Source organism: Macrotis lagotis, chromosome 1 (assembly GCF_037893015.1).
Source record: "Macrotis lagotis isolate mMagLag1 chromosome 1, bilby.v1.9.chrom.fasta, whole genome shotgun sequence".
NCBI classification, from domain to species: domain Eukaryota; kingdom Metazoa; phylum Chordata; class Mammalia; order Peramelemorphia; family Peramelidae; genus Macrotis; species Macrotis lagotis.
In genome coordinates this window covers 639,007,831-639,034,693 of record NC_133658.1, presented here as the reverse complement: position 1 = coordinate 639,034,693, position 26,863 = coordinate 639,007,831, and the positions used below count along the sequence as shown (strand labels likewise).

Below are 26,863 nucleotides of genomic sequence, written 5' to 3'. Positions count from 1 at the left end.
AATGTAGATCTATTGAAACTCTGTAATTTATAGCCTTAAAGACTTATCTGGTGTCATTGCCATGTTACCTGATTTAGGATTCTATACTTAGTATATGGTAGCAGCTTATTCCTTATCGACTATGCCACAATGCTCCTCTCTTTTTATAGTGTTATTGTTCAGTGATTTGTCTTTCTCTTCATTTTAGCACTAACTCTCCAGATGGTATCAGAACATTACCACTACCACCACCACCACCACTACTTCTGATACCTACTGCTGCTGCTGCTGCTGCTATTACTACTACCACTAGCAGTCAATGTTTCATATAATGATTTAAAGTTTGCTATGGGCTTTACATATATTATCTCCTTTGATCCTTACAACTACCCTGGGAAATATTATCAGATGGGAAAACAGAGGCAGATAGAGATTAAGTGAGATACAATCTCAAAACATCCTGGACTCAGATCCAATGCTCTAGCCATCTAGGGTACATAGAATATTATGTATGCAGGAAGAATTTTAAATTCCCAGTCTACCTAGTGTTGGTTTGTAAGTAAGTATTATAACTTTTAAGCCTTCCCTGGTCTTTCCACACTCCAATACCTCAAACTTAAAATGACTTTATTTTGATTTTGTGTTTATATACACATATGCACATTATTTCACTTGATAATGATCTCGCTGAGGTCATGAACTATTTCATCTTTGTGTTTGTATAGTAAGTTCTTAAAAGTACTTGTTGATTTAACACTCAATGCAATAGTTATCAACCAGATCTCTGAAAATTTTCCTATCATTTCTTAAATTGATTTTTTACCTATGAGTATACTAGGGTTTTTTTTTTTTTTTAAGTTTAGAGAGCTGCCCTTGAAATGTTATAGAAGGAGAGGACTTAACCTTTGGGAAAGTTAAATCCCTATGGGTGATATATATTAAAATACTACCAGCATTACAACTTAGGATAAGTACTCATATGATATTACATAGGACAGAATTCTTCTGAAAGTTGTTCAGAGACTTATAAAAGATAAGCTTCTTTGTAGACAGCAAGCTCACCATCCTTGCATTCTTGTATCTAAAATAGTACCAAAATTCTCTTTACTGCTTGTGTGTCCCAAAATGAAGCATGAGCTCATAGTAGTATTTTAGTTATTGGTTCAGTTTCCGATGTCTTCCTAGAGCTTTTTCAAGCTCTCTCCGTCCTTAGAACATGACCTCTTAGCTTAATTTGTGTAAGCCATGTGACCAGCTGTTTACTGGGTTCTGCTATCCTAGGCCAAGTCCTTTTGATAACATAAGAAGACATTTTTAGTAGTACAGTTTATGTTGCCTTTCTAAAGGGTTCCGTGTATTATTTATTTCATGGGCACAAATAGAATCCTTTGAGGTTGTGCCATGGCAGGAAGTGGACCAACCCGAATGGAATGATTTGATAGGTAATGAAGTCAGAATTACTATGAAGGTATTCCTTATAACTTTCTCCCTTTTAAAAAATTTAAAACATGAATATATTATGGATGGTTCCCTTTATTGGCTACACCAAAAGCGGCATAACCAAGGCAAATCATTTCCATCAGTGAAAATGTAAATTTATTCTTTGTTTGCCAACTTTAATTGGCAAACATGTATATCATATTAAGTACATATTTATTTTGATTTTTAAGCTAAAACTTTGATTTGTCTTTGATATGTGTGACACTTAAAAGAAATTCTCATCTCAGGCCTCACTTTAAGTCTCCTGTAAAGCAAAGCTGTTAAATATTAATTCTCAACTTTATTATAGACCTGTATATACAGAGATAATATATTCCACATCCTTGCAGGAGTACAGTTCTCCACTTCCAAAGAATATCCACAGATAAAAATTTCATTTTTCTATCTTTGCTGGAGTGAAAGCTCCTCCTTCATTTGCATTTTCTTGATTTGCAAGTGTTTCACAGAGTTCATTTTCGATAGCAGAGATTGGTCATGATTTTATTTTAAAATATAGCACACTCTTCTTATGCCAGAGACTCCTTAAGTGGCTATTTCTGTTCTCAGTTCTCAACAGGAACAAGTAAATACTGCTGCAAGTTATTTTTAAATGTTTTTTTTAAATAGTGTTTGTTATTTTAAGACATTAAGGAGTAAAAATTGTCTTAGAAAATGCTGGTCAGTTGTGTTTATTGCTTTATGTCAACACATTTGTCATTTTGAGAAAGTGTCACAATCCTGGAAGAAGATTACTTATATTTCTAGAGTTGAATTCCAATTTGAGACCCACTCTGTGCATCTTCAATTACATCTCAAAGGATCTATGTTTGCACATCTGTAGGAATCTGCTCTTCTTGAAGTATGTGCAAATTAGGAAGCTTTGCATTCTTTCCCTTTAGTGATGTTATTGGTTCTATAATATGAGAGACTTGTCTATTTCATTTTACTTGCAATTTTTATTTTTCCCATAATACAGAGAAAACTCTTTGCTTGCCATGTTTTGGACAATTCGTTTAAATAGTGCAAAGATACTTGAAGTCAATTGGGTAAGTATCAGGAAACAGGTTCTATATCTTGGTTCTGCTTCTGACTAGCTGTAAAACTCTCAGGCTTCAGTTTTCTCATTTGTAAATTTGTCAACGTTTGGATTACAACAAGGATTCTTAACCTTTTTTTTGTGTGATGGACATTGATGGTTGGTGAAGTTTATGGTATTCTCAGATGCTTAAGATAAAATAGATAAGGTTTCAAAGGAAAGTAATTATACTGAAATAAATTTATTAGCATTTTAAAAACAACAGCAACATGTTTATGGACCCCAGGTTAAGAACCTCTGGAGTAGATAATCTTCAAATTTCTCTCCATGTCTCAAATTTCTTGGCTCTATAAATCTATATTAGTTTTTCTTTGTTCTTTTGTTTTTTTTAGGTTTTTTCAAGGCAAACGGGGTTAAGTGGCTTGCCCAAGGCCACACAGCTAGGTAATTATTAAGTGTCTGAGGCCGGATTTGAACCCAGGTACTCCTGACTCCAGGGCTGGTGCTTTATACACTATGCCACCTAGCTGAATGCAATGTAATTATAAAAAATCAAGAGTTGATGTTCCCCTTAAAATAATTGAGACATTTTCCTGTCTTTTGATCCTGTAATGTTTTGTTTTCAAATGGTTCATTTCTGGACTTTTAGCTATAAAGGAGACAGTTGCAATCTTCTCCTTTCCCCATACCCTAATCCTATTCTTAAGTATTGTGTCTTCCCCAGCCCTGACTAGCATAGAGCTCTATGCTCTCTATAGAAGTTCAGTGAATTCATGGAAAGGAATTTCACTAGTTAGGGAGAAGCCCTCTGTGGGGTGGCTGGTGGGTGGGGCAACAAGAATCATGACTCTCATGTTTATACACTAATTCCTTTAAAAAAATCTGTATTATGTCATCTGGTTACAAGATACAAAATAATTTATCATGATTTCTGTTGAAATTAGAGAAACAGGTGAGGGAATAACTTGCTACTCTTGAAATCCAGAAGGTATGTGTAGCTGTGAATACGAAAGTAATTCTAACTTCTGACATGATGGTGATCTTAGTCCACATTTTTGGGTTTCTCAACTGTATCTAATCAAATTCGTATAAGTAATGCCATGCATGCAGTGCATCTCCCATAATTCTCTTTGGAGACAGTGCACAGCTGCTCTAGGGAGTATTAGCTGCTTCTTAGGAGCTGGTATCTTCTTTCATTAAAAATCACAGATGGTGGGGTGTCTTTCCCACCATGACAGTTAATTTGAGCTCTAGTCAGGTGAAGGGGTGATGTATGTCCACAAAATAGTTCTTTAAATATAAAATTCCCATATCATATCCAAGTGTCTTGTATTTTCAGTTGAATCACCCTCCTTTGTGAGAATCATTAGATTGTGAAGATATAGGGAAGGAAAATTATCTTGTGCCCTTGGGGGGAAAATTATTAGTGAGAGGAAACTATATATTTTTGATTTATTAGGACTTTAATTCCACATAGATGAGAAAAATATTAATAGTAATTTTGTTTTCAAAAAAACATATCTATTTACTGAAATGAATTCATTGATTTGCTTATTTAGTTGCTGCTATTTGGCAGCTCCCTGGACCTCCAAGATGAAGTACAAATTGATATCCTGAATGGTTGCTGATTTTCGTTTTCTTGATTGCTCACACTCATAGAGTCCCATGTTTCCATCCATGAGACTTTAGTTGTTGACAGTTGAAAACCTTCTATACATCATGTATTCTTGTATTATGATGCTATTTTATCAGTAGGCTAGTGAAAAATTACTGAGTCTAAATGCAAATTCCTTTTCCTGTTTCAATGAATACAGTCCTAAGACTATAAGAGAGCTAACCTAGAGCAGAGAATTTCCAGGAATCAAATATCCAGAGCAGACAATTTATGTTCCTGAAGGAAAGGAAATCAGGAAAATATGTCATATCTATATGTTTTTGTATATGTATGTGTTGAATACTATTATTTATTACATTATGACATAATATAATTATATAATAATGTTATAATATTACTAAGAAATTATGAAGGGAATAATCTCAAAGAAATATGGGATGACTTGTATGAATTGATGAAAAGTGATATTAACATAATCAAGAGAACAATTTATATAATTTATATATATATATAATTCATGTAATATTATAAAACAAAAACTTTGAAAGACTTAGAACTCTGATTAATAAACTAATTCACCACAATTTAGAATTCTTGAAGCATGCTACCCACCAGAGATGACCAACTCAGAGAATAGACTGAGACATATGTTGGACATGACCAATAGGAGAATTTGTTTGCTTAACTACATATGTTTGAAATCGTAGTTTTGTTATTCTTGCTTTATCAGTTGTGGGGGAGAGAGGTAGCAGGGAGTGAAATGATCAGGTTGATTCTATAGTATCTTTCAAGTGATCCTATTTACAGTTAATTATTATTCAGAAATTCAAATGGCCCATAATGAGTTAAGTTTAGAAATTCAGTTCTTTAGAAATTCAGAAAAATTAATAATTATTTAGAAATTCAAATGGCCCATAATGAGTTAAGTTTAGAAATTCAGTTCTCCTGCTGATCTCTGTGTTCTTTCTGCCTCAAGGAAATCTGTTATTATTCGGGGATGCAGTTGAACACTAAGGAATCTGGTCTATTATTCTTATTCCACCAAACTATTTTTCAAGGAAGTCCGGTTTTGGTAAGTAAAGAAAGTCTGGTCCAGTATCTCTAACCTTGCAGGTGGACTCAAACAACGATCATTTCTTAGTCATAGGAGGGAAGGAGGGGATTGTTGCTAGCACCTCATTCCCAATTTCTAACCAACTATTTGTCACTTATGTCATAGTACTGTAACTAGTCATATTGATTTTGTTATTGATGAGGTGAAACTCTTATAACCAATCACAACTTTCCCCTTATGAGTTCCAATTTTTTGCTTTGTACTCCCCAGAAACTATAAAAGAGAGCTGTCTTATTCTTTGTGGTCTTTTGGCTAATGGAAGTAGTCATTGACTGGCTTTATTACTAGGTTCATGCCCTATTAATAAATTGTTATCTTACTTAGAAAAAAAACATGCTCGCTCTACCTTTGTGGAATTTCTCATGAAAAGAGAGAATATAGATCTGAAAATAAAATTTAATTAAAAGCAGTGACCAACAAATGATTCTGAACAGAAGAGAGGCATTTTGGCATAGGGCTTTTATTATGACAATAAGAGATGTGAAGGATCTCATTCTGTTTCCCAGTTGTCTTTCTCAATTATTTGCTATCTTTTTAAAGCAGAGATTAAGTATTTTTGCACAGATTTCATTCACCAATCAACAATTAACAAGCATTTGTTGTTTGCCATATACCAGGCACTGTGCTGAGAGCTGGAGATATGAGAGGCAAAAAAATCAGTGACTCTTATAGTCTATATATTATTTTCTCTATATATTCTATATAAAGAAATTATAGTCTAATGAGAGAGATTAGAATATATAAACATTGAAACAATGGAAATCAACTTTAGAAGTGTTCATTATAGTAGCTAGGTGATCGAGTGGCCTCTGGAGGAGTTAATAACTGAATTGAGTCTTAAAGGAATGTTTTTTTTATTTATGTATATATATATATATTTAAATGTAATGATATTTTTAAACCTTTGTGAAAATTTTGAGTTCTGAATTCCCCCCTTCCTTTGCTTCCCCCACCCTTTCTAAAAGAGAAGCAAGCTATTTGATATCTATTCATATACAGTCAAGCAAAGCTCCATATTAGTCATATTACAAAAGAAAATTCAGTTCAAAAAAGGAGAAAAAAGCATGCTTTGATCTACATTCATATTCCATTAATTCTTTTCTTTGGAGGTGGATAGCATGTTTCATCAGGAGTCTTTTGGGATTGTCTTGGATTATTGTATTATTGAAAATATTTAAGTCATTCATAGTTGGTTATCATTCAATATTACTGTTAGTTTGTGCAAAGTTAACCTGTTTTGCTAACTTCATTTTTTAAAGTTTTTTTTGCAAGGCAATGGGGTCAAAGTGACTTGCCCAAGATCTTACAGCTAAGTAATTATTAGAATCTGAACAAGATTTGAACTCAGGTCCTGCTGACTCCAGGGCTGGTGCTCTATCACCTAGTTGCCCCTGCTAACTTCATTTTGCATCATATCATTTCATATATGTTTTACCAGGTCGTTCTGAAATTACTCCCTTGTCATTTCTTATAGCACAATAATATTTAATCATAATCATACCACAACTGATGGCATCACCTCAATTTCCTTGCTACCACAAAAGCGGATATATTTTTGCACATATAGACTTTTGAAGCAATTCTTTTTTAAAAGGATTTTATTTTTCCAATTATATGTAAAGACAATGTCTAACATTCATTTCTTCATAAGATTTTGAGTTTCAAATTTTCTCCCAGCCTCCTCCTTTTACTCCCCAAGACAGCAAGCAACTTGATATATGTTATATATGTACAAATCATGGAAAATTATATCTCCACAATAGTCATATTGTGAAAGAAGAAAGAGAACAAAAGGGGAAAAACTGTGAAAATAGTATGTTTTGATATATATTCAGACTCTTATCAGTTCTTTCTTTGGATGTACTCATTTTCCATCATGAGTCTTTTGTAATTGTCTTGGGTCTTTTTATTTCTGAGAAGAGCTAAGTCAATCATGCACGACCATTACTGTTACTGTGTATAATGTTCTGGTTCTACTCATTTCGCTCAGCATCAGTTCATTTAAGGCTTTCCAGGTTTTTCTGAAATCTGTCCACTCATCATTCTGAAGGAATTCTTTAAAGAAATGTGGGAGTGGGAGGGAGAGAGAGAGAGAGAGAGAGAGAGAGGTAATAGTACAAAAGCAGAAAGACTTGAGATAGAGTAATTTATATAGTAATGTCAATTAGGTTGCTATGGTTAGATTGTAGAATACATGGAGAATAGATTATAAGAAAATTGGAAAGATAGGAAGGGTCCAGGTAGTAGGAACTTTTTAAAGCCAAGCAAAGGAATCTACAATTGATCCTAGAAGTAAAAGGGAGGCAGTTGAGTTAACTGAAGGGATAAGGTGATATATCCTGGTCAAATCTATACTTTAGGGGAAAAAAATCTCTTCTGGCAGCTAATTGGTAGATTGGCATGCAGAGAGACTTGATGTAAGGAAAATAATTAGAAGACTAATAGTCTAGGTGAAAGATCACAAGTCTGTACTAAGTCTGCTGGTTTTAGGAGAAAACAAAAGGAGACATGCAGGAGATACTGTATAGTGAAATTATAAGATTGGGCAATCACTGGTTAAGTAAAATGAGTGAGAATGAAGTTTCAAGGATGATAACAAAAATGTTAAATTTGGAGAACCAGAAAAATGGTAGCATGCTCTGCAGTAATAGAAGTTGGAAAGAGGGAAGGAAGTATTTGTGGGGAAAATTAATGAGATCTATTTTGGACATGCTGAGTTGAGGCTATGGGACATCCACTTCAAGCAAGTAATGTTATGAGACTTGAGCTTAGTCAAGAGATTTAGTGCCAGATAAATTTACCTGAGAGTCATCTGTATAGAGATATTTGAACACATGGGATCTAATGAGATTACCAAGTGGAAGAGCATGGATAGAAAAGAAGGGTTAGGACAGAGCCTGGGGAGACTTTTCACACTCAGTGAGTAAAACCTGGATGGTTAGGAAACTGAAAAGGAGTGATCATATAGTTTGGAAGAAAACCAAGAATGTGTAGTCATGAAAACCTAGAGAGGAAAGATATCCAGGAGGAGAAGGTAGTCAGCAGTGTCAAATATTGCAGAAGAAGACTGCATATCATGTTGCTTCACTTCTGAGGAGGAGAGGGGTGAGAGGGAGGGAGAGAATTTGGAAATCAATATTTAAAAAAATACAAAGGAAAAAAATTTAAAAGAAAAGAAAAAGAATACATAAAAGACTTGACCTTGACAAGAAGTAGAACCACTTACCCACAGCAAAAACAGAAACTAAAGGATGAAGTTGATGGAATTTGAGTATAGAACTGGGAAGAAAAGCGAGCTCATGGCTTTTATTTTTTTAGTATAGTGGGAAGCAAGTCCTACTTAGAGGAAATGGAGAGGGGTGGTGCATGTGACTTAAGGAGAGATGAAAAAAAGGAACAGATACTGTGGGGAGTGGGATAAAGTCAATCAGAAAACAACAAAAGGATCACTTTCTATCAAAAAAACTAATTGAGATTAGATAACATTAATTTGTAATGGATTCAATCAACACAATTATGTGACTTGCTCTGGCAGTGTCCAGTAACTTGGGATTTGGAGCAGAGAAGTTTAGAAGAGAGGGTAACTCTAACATTGAAGTTTGCAAAGGTATGAACTGCAACAGGCCATGGGAAGAAAGATTTTTCAGTGGGCAACAATATAAATTTGAAATGGTTATATCTATGTTTAAATATTACAAAGGGAAAAAAGCAAGGCTAGAGGAGGGGTGATAGACTGGAGGAAAAGGGAGGGTTATGGTGAAAAGTATATGAAAAATTGCTTTCTGGGAAATAAGTCGGAGAGAGAGAGAGAGAGAGAGACAGACAGACAGACAGACAGACAGACAGACAGACAAACAGACAGACAGACAGACAGACAGACATAAAAGAGGTCCAAGAGAGGAATTTCAGATTTCTGGATTTCTGTGGATGTCTGACCTATATGAGTGACGGTGAGATCAAGACCAAGGCTATATCTGCCTGTAGCTGAGGGAAGGAAAGGCTCAGATAAGAGGAGATGAAGACATTGATGATCTAGGAATTTAAAGTGTTTAAAAGGACATGAACACCTTTTCCTACATACCCAGCATGAAAAGCAGGGGTTTGGTGAAGAAGATGAAGAAGGAGAAGGAGGAGACTTCAGCACTAGGCTCTAACTGAGAGCACACCTGCAAAATATAAATAGATGGACCTTAGCAACTGAGAAACTAGTCTTTCTTTCTTTTTCTTTCTTTCTTTCTTTCTTTCTTTCTTTCTTTCTTTCTTTCTTTCTTTCTTTCTTTCTTTCTTTCTTTCTTTCTTTCTTTCTTTCTTTCTTTCTTTCTTTCTTTCTTTCTTTCTTTCTTTCTTTCTTTCTTTCTTTCTTTCTTTCTTTCTCTTTTTCTTTCTTTCCCCATTAGAATACAAACTCTTTGAGAGCAAGGATTGATTTGCCTTTTGTTTTTATAGTCCCAGTAACTGGCACATAGAAGGAGCTTAAGTATTTATTAATTCATTGATTGATTATTTGGCCCAGTATATGTGGGGACATGAAAAAGTGTATAGCTAGTACTGGAGAAGGTGTTTAGGAATACATTGTTTTCTGGAGAGGGACCCAGATTTCTGAGAGTACAAGAAGATGGAAAGTATGTGAGAGGAGGCCTAATACAAAGGGAAGTTTGCTAACAATTAAGATTTATTCATAGAAGAGTAGAATGGAATAGGATTGAAAGGCCTAGGAATGATATCAGCAGAAAAATTTTTAAGTTTGTCTTCTACTGTAAATCACATGAATTCAGAGAGGAAGAAGAGAAAGTTTGCTAACTATAGTTCTACTCTACACCCCAAAGGATGGGAGTGGCTAGGGGGAGGTATGCTTGTTTGGGGTTGGGTGGTCAAATGGTAGTAGGTGAAGTATTTAGATGGGTGATTCTAGGGAACTGAGATATTGTTGGTTCACTCAAATTCCCCGATCAATAAGAAAACCACCCTTGTGCATGACACAGATGGTGATTTGAATTCTAATCTTGGGCTGAGATGAGACTAGGTGCTGTCATTGTGAGAGTCAACTTTGGTGGGACTCTCCCAGGTATAAGATTTTCTGTGGTTCTATATCCTCTCAATATCTGCTCAGTTGGGCATTGCTCTGTGGGTCTTATGGTGGCTCCTAGACCTAGTGGTTATAATGGTCTTGGCTTTGCTGGTGGTAGATTTGTGGTCATTTCTGGAGATTGCTCCCCGATGCCAGCTTCTGGATATCATCTCTGCAAGGACACTAATTGACCACTTCCAATACTATCTGTTAGGATGGTCTAAACATTTTTCCTGATGGGGTAGCTGATGTCTTCTCATGTAGCCAGTCAAAAGCCAGGCAGAGGGGCAGCTAGGTGTCAATAGAATGGTGGATAGAATACCAGCCCTGGAGTCCGAAGGACCTGAGTTCAAATCTACCTCAGACACTTAATGATTACCTAGCTGTGTGGCCTTAGGCAAGTCACTTAACCCCATTGCCTTGCAAAAAACCTAAAAAAAAAGCCAGGCAGAGTGCCCCAGACTGAGTATTTTCTCCCCTCCCTTCCAGTCCCTTCACCTCCCTTCACCTCCCTTCTTCTCCCTTCTATCTCTCCTCTCCTGTCTTCTTCTACAAGGGAAGAATTCTTTTTGGTGTCTCTATTCTCATCTTCATCTAGATCTAGCCAAGATTCTAATCTATCATAGCATAATGCCCCAAGAGTCCTTCAATAGTGCAACGATTTGGTGAAATGTTGTCATATTTTCTTCCTTAATATTTTTAGGGACCATAGTGTGATGCTGTCACCTTACCACCTACCCTTCTTGATCAGGGAGAGTAACCAACAATGTTGGGCTAGTGAGAGTGATAATTTCATTTTATTGTTTCCTAGGTCTTGAAGAACAAAACAAGATAAATGAAAAGGGGCTCTGAGAATGTTTTTTTTTTTTTTAAATTGAAACATGCATGTCCTTTTTTGAGACTCAAAGACTAAGCTATCTTGGCTTCCCAAATGAAATTTCATTCTAATAGAAGTTTGCTTTGTGAAACCAGCATCACATTATGTCCTTTTCGTTACTGTAGAAAGAGAGCTTGATTTGAATGTCCTGATAGCATCCTGCACCGGCTGAGTGTACCAGCTTAGCCAGCACAGTATCGGCGCCAGATTCCCAGAACATTGTGTAACTTTTCCCACCTGATGCTAGCCACTCTCTGTCATGTTCAGCTCTAATTTTGAAAAGCTGCCCACCCTCCCCTGCATCTGACTAATCTTACAAGAAAGATGCTGCCTCTTGTGTCCTCGGATTATCAAGGAGCCCTTCCCCCACCTTCTCTAAATCGCTGCACACCATTAAATGGAGTTGTTTTTCAGCCGGGAATGTTGGCAGGTGTAACATGGGTGCAGTGTGATTCAGCTGTCCATGTGGTTGAGAAATCTAGGTTTACATAAGTAATGCTATTGAGTTAAATCCTGGGGCCCAAGCCAACTATGTCTATGAGCCTTGCCCTTTAAGTTCCTTTAAGTTGTATGTCTGCACATGCCTGATGTCATCAAGTTTTAAAAGTTGTTTGTGTAAATTGCCTCCTTTCTGGAAAGATTTTTAAAGTCAGTCTGTATATTCGAATACTTCAAGGATATTTGGTTTTATCCGTCTGAGAATTCTCTCTACTAAAATGGATCACCAACCCTCCACCCCTTTGCACCCCTTAGAGATGTCATATTAGCTAAAAGTATCCTCCCCTCCTCCTAATTCATTTCTTCAAAGTGTATCTTCAGGTAATGTGCTTATCAGAATTTAACAGAACTCAGCAAGGCTGGTACTTGAACAATTGACATCTCTTGTTAGATTCAGACTGAATGGTCACTGTCTATGGGAACCCAAGGTCATGCCCAAATCACAAGGAGGAATCAAAATGAGACTTTAGTCTACTCATTGTGGGTAGGTAATGGAAACAAAGCAAAAAAGGCATGTATTTGTATAAGAAATTGTTGAAATGTCTATCAGTGAATATCTTATCAGTGAAGATTCACATCTCCAGGTCAGGGGCTTGGCAAGTTGTTTAATAATGAGAATCATGAATGGGGTTAAACAAGATTTTAAACACAGAATTAATGAGTGCTGACCATAATCAGAGGCAAACAGAAAGTTGGTGAGAAAAAGGGAAATGGGGTAGGGAAAAATAAGAGAAAGAGGAAGGGGAGAGCAAAGAAGGAAAGTGCTACCAAAATGAATAAGGAACCATGATGTGGAGTGTAAAGAGATTCGTTTTTGGCTTATATGTATAGAAGAGCTTCCTTTTTGTTAAAACATTCCCCAATAACCAGAGACTGGAAAAAAGAGGCTAAAGGATCACTTTTTGAAATTCTTTAGAATAATTCCGTTTTCATTGAATTATAGAGCTTCCATGAAGGTATGTAGAGATCTAAGTCAACTCCTTTATCTTAGAGATGAAGAAGCCAAGTCTCAGAAAGTGAGAAAGCTTGCTCAAGGTCACATTGATAGTTTCTGAAGATCTGCGACTAGAATCTAAGTCTCTTGAATTTTAGCCCAGTATTCTTTCACTGTACCATGCAGCTGATATCCATTCAACAAGCATGTCATCAATGGCTCCTGTGTACATAGCCCAACCTTTTATTCATCTGACTAATCTTTCAAAATGATGTTGAATTCATCTCTAGGCGTGAGACACCAGAACATTTCCTGTACAGTTCTCCAGTTACAGTTTTCATTTCTATGCTCTGAAAACAAGACTTAGAGGACTATTTTCTTTCTCTTTTTCTTTATTGCAAAAGAAGTCATTTTTCTTTGAAAGTTCAAGCTTAAATTTGGAAGAAGGACAGTGGAAGAACTTTTGCTTGTCCTACTTGGTTGGACCTAATACTAACACTTTCCCTCAGTTTGAGAGAAAATCTATTTTTTTTGGACAGAGTACTTCAAATAACATCATGTTACCTAATAACTCTCTTGTTTATCTGCTGATTCTTCCTCTTAACTAATCAGAGACTTGTGTAGAAATGGGGTGCCAAAACTTTCTCAGTTTGGATTGACCTTTATTTTAACAATGGGTCCCTCAAGGTCTACCTAAAGTTTAAATGGAGACTTACTTTGGCAGAATAAGGGAAGGAGAGCAGAGAAAGGATATCCAGTGAGTTTATAGCTTTGATTTAGCTCAGCTAGCCTGATATTAGCAATCCTGCTGGTATGGGGTTAGAACTGGATTCTAACTATTTTTGTGCCCAAGTAACCAGGAAGTTTGTCAATGACCCAAGTCTTATTCTTCTAAATTGGGAACCAATTTCAATACTTTTAAAGAACCTGTATGAGGCAGGGCCTTAGGGTATCATTTCCACCACATGAGGCTTCAGTAAGTTATATGGTACTTGAAAATTATAACGATTACTGACATTTTAATAGCAATTCATGGTTTTCAATGTGCTTTAAATATACTATCTCATTTGAACCTCATAGCAACCCCATGGGATAGGTACTATAGGCATACCCCTTCCTCATTTTCAGATAATAAAACTGATGCTCAGAGTAACTCAGTGACTTGCTTATCACATGTAATTTTTGAGTATTAAATGTGAGTCTCCCTGACTCCAAACCCTGTAATCTATTCATTAAAAAAAAAAAAACTTGAGAGTTAAGTGGACTTCTGTCTATAGTTTGGGTACCCCCAAATGGAAACCCCTATGATCAGTCTAAAATTCTCTCTTCTAACCTTCTTGAGCTATTTTCCCCTGTGTTCTCTCCCTGGCTGCCAATGGTTTAATCAGAGAGAGGTTTCAGGTCAGTAACTTAATGTGGCTTACTTTAAGTCAACTTAAATAGCTTATCCAAGCCTTAATCATTTGATTGTTCTTTTCTGAATCTCCTAAAATTATTAAATATCCTTCTAATATAGAATTATCTAAAACCACATTTAGGAGTTGCTTTAAATTTAAAACCATACATTTAATTTTCTTAACTTCAAGTTATGGGATCACCAATTTTCATATTAAGGTTTAAAATGTATTACTTTAAAAATTATATATTTATTAAAAAACAAAATTTGATGGAGACAGTAACTGAACTTGTTGCGTGGGGATTACTTTAGCTTCTTAGTATTATCCTATTATCTTTTAAAAAGAAATACTATACTTTAATTGTAATTACTTTTGATAATTTTTTTACCCTAGGAGGTAAATTATTAATTAGGGTCTGCATTATAAATTATTTTTATATTAGGTGATTTTTGTCTGACAATAGTTTCAAGTTTTTAATTAAACTATTTCCCATGGATTTATTATTAATAGCTTTGGGCTCTATTAAATGGAAGACTAATCAGATTTCCACCTTATGACTCTGCATGCAGCCAGAAAAATGATTCTGTCCAGCTGAGCCAGCTGGTAAATAGTGTGTGGCTGAACCCAGATGTGAGTGAGTTTGTATTTTGTGCTTGATCCTGGACACAAACTGTATAGAATTACTATGAGAACACATCCCCATTTGCTTTATGAGAAGTATCTATGTGAAATCTTCATTTTCACATTTCTGTACCATGGTTTTCACCATGGACTTCACATTCATATTATACAGTGGCATAAATTTGCGAGTTACCAAGGGTTTGAAAGAAATTAGCCTAGAATCTAGATGGTAAAGAAATAAGACTATAGGCAAATATGAATTTTAAAAAAATAATTGACTAGGATATGAAAATGAAAAAGAGAAATGGATAGATACGTACTTTTTAGAGGAAACTTCATTTGTAGGAAGAAAAGCTGCCATGCAGAAGTTCTGATTTATTAAAAAAAAGATATGTTAGAGAGTAATTATTCATTTTATATTAGAATTCTTTACATTTGCAAAGAACTTAACTCATCATTCCCTTTAATAGCAGTCAGGTCTTCCAGTTCATTTAATATATGATTTGATTTTCAAAAACCTAATTTGCAAGCAACTTTTCAAGAGCACAAGAAGTGAAATTTATAATTAACACTATTTGTAGCATAAATAAAGGGATTGTACTAATTATTGTCAATAATAACATAAAAATCCACTCATTAATTATCTTAATATTATACAATAAACTATATTATATTATAAATATAATATACATCATATATTAAATTGGTATTAATCCCCACTCTTAATAAGTTAATTATTTGAACAAATAGCCATTAGTTGCCTATCATGTTTAAATCATCATGAAAATTGTTTTGGGGAGATAAAAAAATAGGACATGGTTCCTACCCTTGAAGAGCTTACAATCTAATTGGGGATATAAATCACATATCTGAACAAAACAAAACACAATATACACATCAATAAGATTGCTATCAAAAATAGAATGAGAGTGATATGACTGGTGAGAAAAAGCATTTGAAACTTCAAGAAAAAGCTTTTTCAGAAAGAAGTATATTTTCAATTGAAACTTCAAGAGTTAGTTGGGTTTCAAAAGAAAGGTACAGGGAGGAATTCTAAATGAGTAGAACAGCTTGAGAAAATAACAATGAGATTTGAAATTAAGAGACAATTAAGAAATCATTTAGTTGAGTAATAGTAAGGGTGTAAGCCCGGTTAAAGAGATTTGATAGATTAGGCGGGGTATAAGGAAGTAGAGAATTATCCATTTGAGAAATTTGGCTTTGAACAGAAGAAGGAAAAAAAAGTCTTAACTAGAGGGAGCAGCTGGGAATAAAGACTTTTTTTTTCAAGATAAGGAATATCTATGAAGAGAGAAGATGGCATTAATTCTATCCTCTTAGATATTCTTGAGATCAGATTCTTTCAATGCATTCAGGACAAAAATAAGTTAATAGAACTATGTGCTGACAAGGACTTCAGAAAGAAGGCCTATAGAATGGACAGTAGATCAAGATCTGACATATGTCTAGAGTAGAGGCTAAAGGGAAAATAGAATACATAGGAACAGGTTACAAGAGAGAAGGGAATTTGCTAGAAGTTGAATCATGGGGACATATAGAATGAGAATTAGAATGAGAAAGACCTTTAGAGGTTATCTATGATTTTTATAATTAAGAGATTACATGAAGAAGATAGAGAATTTGGACCTAGATCCTCTTTCCAAACCTATCACTTTTTCCCAAGATATCATGCTTGCACTGGTAGATGTGCTGGTTAGTCAATCATTCAGGTAATCAAGAAGCATTTCTTAAGAGACTCTTTATGCAGGCACTGTACTAGTGCTGGGGATATTAAAAAAAAAAAAGGCACAGACAGAAGAGAAATACAGAGAAATGAGGCCTTCACAAAACTTTGACCTGGACACACTAAGTAAGGTCCAGCCAAACTGACTTCTACTGTTTCTCACACTCCTGTCCCCTGGACTTTTATACTAGATGTCTTATGGTATACCTTGTGTCCAAATATATGTATATTATATATATATTATATATAAAATTAAAAATATTTAATAAATATTAAAAATTAAGAATAGTCATTAATTAAAAAATAATTTTAAAATTTCTTTAGTTTGATTAATAAAAGCAGTGCCCTTACTTTATGACTCAGTATTCAATAAATATTTCATTAAAATATTCCTTATGTGTTAATGAAATATACCATGTTCTATATAGCATATACATATATATATATTCAATATACACATATATACATATATATATATATATATATATACAAGCATACATACATACATATTATATATAATCTCCCCTCTCTCACTAGAATGCAAACTACTCAGGGAACTATTTCACTTTTGTCTTCCTATTTTTAATGACTAGTACAATGCCTGGCACATGGAAAATACTTAAATGCTTGTTGATAGATTTATTTATCAGTCTAAAGTAGGGGTAGGGAACCTTTTTTCTACAAAGGACCATTTGAATATTTTTAACATCATTCAAGGCCTATGTTTGGTCAGATATTTTATTAATTCACCCCTAAACTATTAGATTTATTGAATTTTGAGTCTGGTCTGCAGTTGGTTGCCTTGGCAGTGCCAAATCAATATAACCCGTGGACTTGAAGTTCCCCATCTCTGGTCTAAAGGAGGGGTAGGATCTGAATATTTTAGATGATAATCTACTTCCTAATTAGCTAGAGGTGCTTAGGAAAAGGTTTGTTTATGAATAGCGATGGAAGCTGATTGAAGTGAGGAAGGAAGAGGGAGAATCAGGTTTCTCACATATGGAGGAAGAGAAAGAACTACTCCAAGAAAGGTCTGGACTCAAAACCTGTTAGATGCTCTCATAATAGTTTAATTTCTTATGTCTTATGATAACCTAGTCAAAAGTTGTACATATTCATATATATCTATTCTCCATATTTTATCTCTGATTGCCTCTATTCATAGTTAATCAGCTTTGTACAGGTGGAGCCACTGACAACTTGGAGAGTCTCCAACAGGATCTAGGAACCAGGCAGTATTGCATTCTGATCCAGTCAGTCCTGGAATAGTGACCTCTAGTTACCTTCAGGAAATTGAAATTTTTGGTTTGAAATGGCTACGTCCCACAAAGGAGAGGATATGACCCTTAGTTTTGTGGTATTTCAAAAACCACTGGACAAAGGAAGTGAAGACCTACCAGTAGCTATGGTGCAAATGTTTAGGTTAAGAAACTTTTTCCTTTCCATTATCAGAATTCTCTTCTGTCTTTTAATGTAATGATATAAGGAGTTATTATGCTGGCAAAAATTGGTGCAGTCCTGGAGTGAATGTAAACACACACACACACACACACACACACACACACACACACACACAGACACTGTTTAGTGACCTCAGTTTTTATTTGAGTTTGATATTTCTGCTCCACAACATCCTTGGCAAGGGTCATCCAACCTTTGCTTTAAGATAACTAATGAAGGGAAAGCTGCTATCTCCCAGGACAGCCCAGTCTTGTTTTCGGTAGCTTTAACTAATAAGATCCTCTGAAGACTGGACCATTTCCTCAACCAGCACATTGCTTCTTGTATCTGTGCTATTGCATGTGAATCAATGAACTCCATGGATTCCCTCTCAAACTTAAAATCAAATATTGAATCTTAAATTGGCATTCAAAGCCCTTCAGCTTCATCTCCCCCCTTTCCCTATGTACCCTGCAATCCTTACTGTTCCTTTCAGGATATTTTCTATCCTTACCTGGCTGTGAAGGTATCTTTGTCTATCCTTTCCCTGGCTGTCTTCTATGTCCAAAATTCTCCCCCTCATCTTCACTTCTTAGATTCCTTTATTTTTTAGTCTCTTTTCTGCAAAAAAGCATCTTCTCAACCCCTTTAAGCACCTTCTTTATGTTGATTATTTTAAATTTCTCCTGTATACAGCTTGTTTGTGCATAGTTGTTTTCACATTGTCTCTCCCATTTGACTATGACATCCTTGAGAGCAGGGACTTTTTTTTTGCCTTTCACTGTATTCCCAGTGCTTGGAGTATTTGGAAATAGTATATGCTTAATAAATGTTTGTTGTTATGCTGGAGAGCAATTCAGAATTAATTATGCCCAAAGGACTATAAAACTGTGTATACCCTTTGATCTAGCAATATCACTATTAGGTTTATATCCCAAAGAAATATTTTAAAAGGGTGGGAAAGGAGTTACTCTTACAAAAATATTTATAGCAGCTCTTATTGTGGTGACAAAGAATTAGAAATCAAGAGGATGCCTATTAATTGGGGAATGGCTGAATAGGTTGTGGTATATTATGATGGAATATTATCCATCATTTCTTATATGTAAGAAATGACAAGCACAATGATCTCAGAAAAAACATGAAAAGGTTACATAAATTGATGCAAAGTAAAGTGAACAGAACCAGGAGAACATTGTACACAGTAAGAGCAATATTGTACAATGAAGAACTATGAATGACTTAGCTATTCACAACAATCCCAAAGGACTCATGATAAAACATGCTAACAGCCTTCAGAGAAGGAATTGATATTGTCTGAATATAGACTGAAACATTATTTCTTTCTTTCTTCTTTCCTCCTTCTTCCCTCCTTCCTTCCCTCCTTCCCTTCTTCTTCTTCTTCTTCTTCTTCTCCTTCTTCTTCTCCTCCTCCTTCTCCTCCTCCTCTTCCTCCTTCTCTCTCTCTCTCTCTCTCTCTCTCTCTCTCTCTCTCACACACACACACACACACACACACACACACACACACACACACTTCGTAGGCCCTCTCTAGTGCTAAATCTGAATCTGAGTCTATGAGGTTCTACCATGTTATCTATAAATGTGACCCTAGTCATCAACTATATCAGCTTTCTGAGGATACACATAGCTAAGAATGAGGAGACTTAATCACCAATAGGCTAGACATTTGGTATAAATTCTTTGGCTATGACATCCCATGAAACAAAAATGTAAAATGCCTTCAGATCTCTGTGGTCTCTATCCAATTCTGTAGTAATGGTAGGAAAGTATCAGGAAAGGGGGCAATGGATGTTTTTTTAAAAAAGCTTACAATTTCTAGTCTGTCTATAAGTATTAATTTAGTTATTGGCACTTTAAAATGTTAGATTCACCACCAGTGTTCAATGAATGTACAAAAAGTGTACATAAAAGTACACAAAAGTGAATAATATTAATCTTGACATTCTTGCTATAAGTGAAATCAGAAGACAGAGATCATGGCTAAATCAAAGGATTACTCTATAAGTTTTTCTTGAAGGGGCAAATAAAACATTTGGGTTTTATCATGAATACAAAAACCAGAAGAAAACAATTAATGAAAAACATTTTTATGATACAATACTTATTATAAGCAAAGACAAAAAAAGACCAATATGAAAATCAATCAATTAGAAAGCATTTATTAGGTACCTACTATATCATGGTCATTGTGCTGACCAAGAGCAATTGCAGTATATGTGCTAACATCTAATGCATATAATGAGAAGAAAAAGAATTCTATTTAAAAAAACTCAACTAGCCCTTCCAAATCAACATGAACATTATTATTCAATGACTTCAAAAACTAAGGAACATAGAGAAAGTTGGTTGAAAACTATTAAAGATTATATTTTAGGAGTAATAAATAAGGGATCCCAAAGACTATTAAATGCTATAAAAACCTCATATACACATGTGGTGATAACTTTCTTTGAGAAGTTTCAGAGGACCAGGACATGGAAAGCAAAAAATAGTATCACAAAAAATAGAACTGATTATGTTTTAAAGAAAGGAAATGATCAGTCAACAATGTGAGAATCATTTCTAGTTTTCTGTTTGAGTATTGTCCTAACTTGTTAAAGCAAGAATGTAAATTTACTATAAATTAGAATAAAGAAAAAAAGGAGAAACATATTGATCAATTAATAAAAGTATCTTTTCTACTAAAGAGACAAGTGATTTCTGCTGGAAAAAAAAGGAAAATTAATAAAAGAACAGATAGAAACAAAGACTACCACAATTTTTAAAGTCAATTAATTAATCAAGAAACATTAACTAAGAAATTATTGTGCTCCAGTAGACAAAAGCATGAAACAAAGAATTATAACTAATAAAATCATTCATCACAAGGAGACCAGAAGAGTCTAAAAATCATCTATTTGGGTATTTTCAAGTTAGATTGATGTTTTTTTTCCAAATAGAGAGAGATGGCAGCCAATAGCACTACTTTTTTGGAATTTAAGCTTCTTTATGAAATATTAAGGAAGAGGATGTTTAAAGATTTTAAACAATTCTATTTCCTACGCAATAAAAGATGTAATGAAAGAAAAATAAATTTTTAAAAAATGATGCAAAACCCAATTAAGTCAAATCATCCACAGGATATTTAAGAATGACATTGGAAGAAAAATAGATTAAAAAATGGAAAAGATCTGTAAAATAATCTCTAGAGTAAACTTCTTCCTCCAGAAGTTCCAATAGTCACTATAGCTGTACCCTAAGACCATAGGCTCTAATGTGTGCTAAATAAGAAAGCAACCCTATTTCTAAAGAAAATGAAAGGAGAAGAATAGCTATATGAAATCAAGTCATAAGATGCTCTTTCTAAAGGTGACAAAATTTTCAGGATGTTGAAGAATTGATTCCCAAGATATATGAAAGTGAAAGATTTCAAATCTTTGGGAAAAGTCACAAATATTATTATGGAATACATCAAAATGACATAAGATTCTTTAAAAAATGTACCAGACAAAACTTTATTGAACTGATTATTAATATTAAGTAAGACATAAAACAGGAATAAATATTCTTTTTTCATTTTAAAGATTTTATTTATTTTGAGTTTTACAATTTTTCCCCTAATCTTACTTCCCTCCCCCACCCCCCCACAGAAGGCAATTTGCCAGTCTTTACATTATTTCCATGGTATAATTAATGCAAATTGAATGTGATGAGAGAGAAATCATATCTTTAAGGAAGAAAAATAAAGTATGAGACAGCAAGATTACATAATAAGATATCAGTTTTTTTTCTAAATTAAAGGTATAGTCCTTGGCCTTTGTTCCAACTCCACAATTCTTTCTCTGGATACAGATGGTATTCTCCATTGCAAATAGCCCCAAATTGTCCCTGATTGTTGCACTGATGGAATGAACAAGATCATCAAGGTTGATCATCACCCCCATGTTGCTGTTAGGGTATACAATGTTTTTCTGGTTCTGCTCATCCCACTCAGCAACAGTTCATGCAAATCCTTCCAGGCTTCTCTGAATTCCCATCTCTCCTGGTTTCTAATAGAATAATAGTGTTCCATCACATACATATACCACAGTTTGTTAAGCCATTCCCTAATTGAAGGACATGTACTTGCTTTCCAATTCTTTGCCACCACAAACAGGGCTGCTTTGAATATTTTTGTACAAGTGATGTTTTTACCCTTTTTTCACCAACTCTTCAGCGTATAGACCCAGTAGTGGTATTGCTGGATCAAAGTTGTATGCACATTTTTGTTGCCCTTTGGGCATAGTTCCAAATTGCTCTCCAGAAAGGTTGGAGGAGTTAGGAAGAGATATTCTTGCCAATATCATTTGCCAAAATCATAGAGGATGTAGAGGTTTTCTTTATTTTATGAGGTCTTCTAGCTGCTTACAGATGACATCATGCTTACTGTGTCAATTCTCAAAATATTACAGACTTCTAAGTGAGAAGAATAACCACTCAAAAAACTTGCTTTTGGTTTAGCTATCTACAAAGTAGATACCAAGTGGATAAGGCTATTGTTTAGACTAGAATATAGACAACCCATATTGCTCATCCATCAGTACATATGTGTTGGACAGATGGTGAGGATGGACAATATATTGGGCCTAGAATTGAATAGAAGGAAGAGAGCAGGATAGATCAAAATTTTTATTTGAATTTGGATTTGAAAAATTATGTAGTATTTAAAAAAATTTAAATCCTTATAAAATGAAAGCTCATCTTTGAAAATATTAGCATCCTTCTAATGTTACTATATGGTGTAATATTTTCTTTCTTTCTTTTTAAAAATATTTATTCATTTATTTTCCAACTACACAAAAAGATAGTTTTTAGCATTTGTTTTTTGCTAAGGTTTTGAGTTTCATATTTTTCACTCTTCCTACTTTCTTCCTTCTTCCTCTGATAGAAAGCAACCTAATATAGATTATACATGAATAACAATGTTAAACATATATCCATATTAATTATATTATGAAAGACGAATCAAATCAAAAGAAAAAAGTCATGAGGGGGAAAACCATAATAGATAAAGCAAATTTTAAAAATAGTAAACTTTGGTCTGCATTCAGACTCCATAGTTTTTTCTCTGGATATGAATGGTATTTTTCATTACATATCCTTTAGAATTGTCTTTGATTATTATATTACTGAGAAGAGTTAAGTCCATTTGAGTTGATCATCACACATTGTTGCTGTTAGTGTTAGAATGTTCTTCTGGTTCTATTCATATCACTCAGCATTAGTTCAAGCAAGTCTTTCTTGACTTTTTTGAAGTCCCATTCCTCATTATTTCTTTTTTTAATTTAATTTAATTTTTCCAATTACATGCAAAAGTAGTTTTAAATATTCATGGATTTGCAAATTTATGAGTTCCACTTTTTTCTATCACCCTCCTTTACCATCACTTTTCCCCATGGTGGCAGCAATCTGGTAGAAGTTGAACATGTAAACTTAATGTAAATGTAAATTTAACAAATTTTTAACAAATTTCCATATTAGTCATGTTTTGAAAGAGGAATTAGAATCAAGGTGGGGAAACATGAAAAAAAAAGAAAAAATCCCATTTACATTTACAATTATGTTAACTAGCTCTGTTATCTAACTCTGATTTCTGCTATCTTCCCCTTTTATATTATTCTCTTTCCTTTCCCCTTATCCCCCAGACCTTTGTTTTGCTTCTGATTGATCCATTCTTCTTTTTACTTTACCTTTGTCTTTACTTTTGTCCTCATTTTTTTTATTCCCCTTTCTTTTATGTTCCCATACCCCCCCCCCCCCCCCCCCCCCGCTTTCTTTGTAGGTTAGGATAAATTTTTTTTAACCCAATTAGAAATATATGTTATTCTCTCTTTTGGCCAAATCTATTGAGAGTAAGATTTTACTCAATGCTCACTCCTTCCCTTCTTTCCCTCTATTTCAATAGGTCTTCATGTCTCTCTTCATGTAGTATTATTTATTCTCGAATACCATGCCTTTTTTTAAAACCTGTCTTGCATTTACAATCTCTATGAGGATATACTCCTTTTATCTCTCTCAATAGAAGTACATTTCTCAAAGGTTGATTGACTGATTTATAAACAACATTACCTTATAAGCAATATTACCTCATAATCACTTCTGTCTGAGTACAATCCTCTCAACTGTCCAATTAGAAATCTAATTCTCAAGAGGCATAAACATCATCAAATTATAATCAATTTATACCAATTTATATTTCCAAATATCCTTTGTAAAAATACAATCCTCATGAACTAAAATATCATGTAAAGAAAAATCACTTGTCAAAAGTTTGATTACATCATAGTCAATTTATACATGCATCCTTTGCCTAAATGTGTTCGTTTCAATTGTCCTAAGAGAAATACAGTTCTCCAGAGTTAACATCCCCCAACTTCTTCTGTTTACCTTTTCATGTATCTCTTGAGTCTTGTATTTGAAGATCGAATTTTCTGTTCAGTTCAGATCCTTTTATCAGGTAAGTTTGAAAGCTCTCTATTTTGCTGAAAAGTCACCTTTCCCCCCTGAAAATATATGCTGCATTTTGAACAATCAATCCTTAACTGTTGAATCTGATAAGTCCTATGTAATCCTAATGGTGGTTCCCTGGTATTTAACTTGTTTCTTTTTGAATGCTTGCAGTATTTTCACCTTTAGCTAAGTATTCTGAAATTTCACTATAATATTCCTTGGAGTTTTTATTTTGGGATCTTTTTCTGGGAGATTCTGGGATAAATTCTTTCAAGGACTATTTTATCTTCTTGATCTAGGGTATCAGGTCAGTTTTCTGTGTATTTTCCTGAAAGATATTGTCTAGGTTCTTTTTTCTGATTCTGGCTTTCAGATAGACCAATAATTCATAAATTATCTTTTCTGAATCTATTTTTATATGTCATTTTTTTTCTAAGAGGTATTTTACATTTTATTTTTATTTTTAGTCTTTTGATTTTTGTTTGATGGAATTTTGATGACTCACAGAGTCATTCAATTTCATTTATCCGATTCTAGTTTTAAAAGTTTTATTTTCTTCAGTTAGTTTTTTTGTTTCCTTTTCCAACTGGTTAATATTATTTTTCCAGTTGGTCAATTTTACTTTACAAATTATTATTATTATTATTATTTAGGGTTTTGCAAGGCAAATGGGACTAAGTGGCTTGTCCAAGGCCACGCAGCTAGATAATTATTAAGTGTTTGAGGCCGGATTTAAACTCAGGTACTCCTGACTCCAGGCTGGTGCTCTATCCACTGCACCACCTAGTTGCCCCCTAAAAATTATTATTTTCTTTGGTTAATTTTTGATAATTCGCCTACATGACTCTCATTTCTTTTCTCCATTTTCTTTCTTCCTCTCTTTGGTTTTTAGAATCCTTTTTTGAGCTCTTCTAAGAGGTCCTTTTGCATGGAGACCAGAATGGAGACTTAGAAGTTTCACCTGTCAATATTTTGTCACTGCTTTCCTCTTCTGAGATGGTATTTTGGTTAGTACTTTTTTTTGTTTTTCTAGTCATTTTGTCAGTTGAGCTCTGTGTCTATGGTATAGGGTGTAAAGTCCCAATCTTCTTTTGCTGGGGGTTGGGGTTCTGTAAAGTTGACTTTTCATTCTTGTGTTTTCAGTGGTCCCAGTTTGATCCCTGTTCTAGGGTAGCCCACATCAGATTCCTAGGGCTTGAAACCTTACACTTTGAGCTAGGGTTGGGACCCTCATGGCTGGTGTAGCTGCACTGGGACCAGAACTGTGCTAGGGTTAAAAACCTCTTCCTGGCTTCCCAGCTCTCCCACCTCTATAGGGCTAAATTCCCCTTTAACCCACAAGACAGTTCCTGAAGTTCCTCCAAGATAATCTTATTGAAAAGTTGTTTCACTGTTTTTTTTTTTTTTGGTGGATTCTGTCACTTTGGGATCTGTCACTTTGTAATCTTCTTCGGTGTATGGCACAAAAATGAAATCATGACTTTTTGAGAGTTGAAGAAATTAAGATCTTAAAGTTTAGTGCTATGATATGTGAGAGGGCCTTTAGTTCAGCTTTCTCATTTTACAGATAAGGAAAATGAGTTTTAGAGAGAGTCCATGACTTACCTAAGATTACATAGCTAGTAAGTGGTAGAGTTGGAATTTGACCTTAGTTCTTAGAGTCTTAAGAAGTTCTTAGGTTTTGTTTAATCAGACTGGCCATTTGGCAATCTAAAGTGATGATCAGAATGGTTGAAAATATCACACTGACTATGATCCAATTTAAGAGGATTTGATTTCACTAGATATAGTCTCCACTGGAAAAACACTTTGACCTAGGAATTTCCTGTAATAGAATCAGGTTCTATCTGCAATTCAGCCATACCAAATTTATGCATATACCAAATTTATTTTAAATAGAAATGGTGGAAAAACATCACAGAAATACCTGCCATCTTTTTCTCAAATGAACATTAAAATCTTAGGCTTTACAATGAAGAACTCAAAAGATAAAAGTGTCTTTTTCCAACAGAGTGCTATTGGGGTATTTAGTTTTGCAGGCAGAATGACAGAGGAAGAAAAAGAAAAGAAAAAATATTTAAAAGACAATGTAGTACATTAAGAGAAGTTGAGTGCCTTTTATTTTACTTTTCACAGAACACTTTCGGAATCCTTATTTGCATGTTTCATTGTTTTTTTAGCAATTTTACTGTATATTTAAAATGCAAGAAGGATAATACAAGAATAATGAGAAATAATACTTGTAAAAACTGAGAAATACAGAGAAATATGTCATGATTTTCATCTCTTCAGGAAGATTTGCATGAGACCTGAGAGTACAAAGGAATATGTGAAGCAGGTTGGGTTCAAATGGATTTTAAGCTTTAATTGCCAAGCTTACACTTTCTGATCCTCATTGTCATTGTTATCATAATGATCATGACCACCTCCTCCTCTTCCTATACTTCCTTTTCCTCTTCATTCTCAATAATGGATACTAATTTATACCATTGTACTATAGACTGGATACTTTCATAGGTACTTCCATCCCTAGGGCCCTTCATCCTTTTCTACTGTTGCTTACATATAA

The 26,863-nt window shown here is 34.4% G+C and overlaps 1 long non-coding RNA gene across 3 annotated transcripts in view; it reads left to right on the top strand.

Annotated features, from left to right (window-relative positions):
* The window catches only part of LOC141507459 (uncharacterized), a 77,537-nt gene that overhangs the window by 28,779 nt on the left and 21,895 nt on the right, over positions 1 to 26,863 (top strand). The window contains exons 3-6 of one of the 3 annotated variants that reach the window (XR_012474155.1): positions 2,435 to 2,504; positions 2,887 to 2,975; positions 5,086 to 5,181; positions 25,187 to 25,301. This is a non-coding gene — a long non-coding RNA (uncharacterized LOC141507459). The remainder of the gene's footprint in view (positions 1 to 2,434; positions 2,505 to 2,886; positions 2,976 to 5,085; positions 5,182 to 25,186; positions 25,302 to 26,863) is intronic. The other 2 variants (XR_012474154.1, XR_012474156.1) reach the window with 2 other exon arrangements.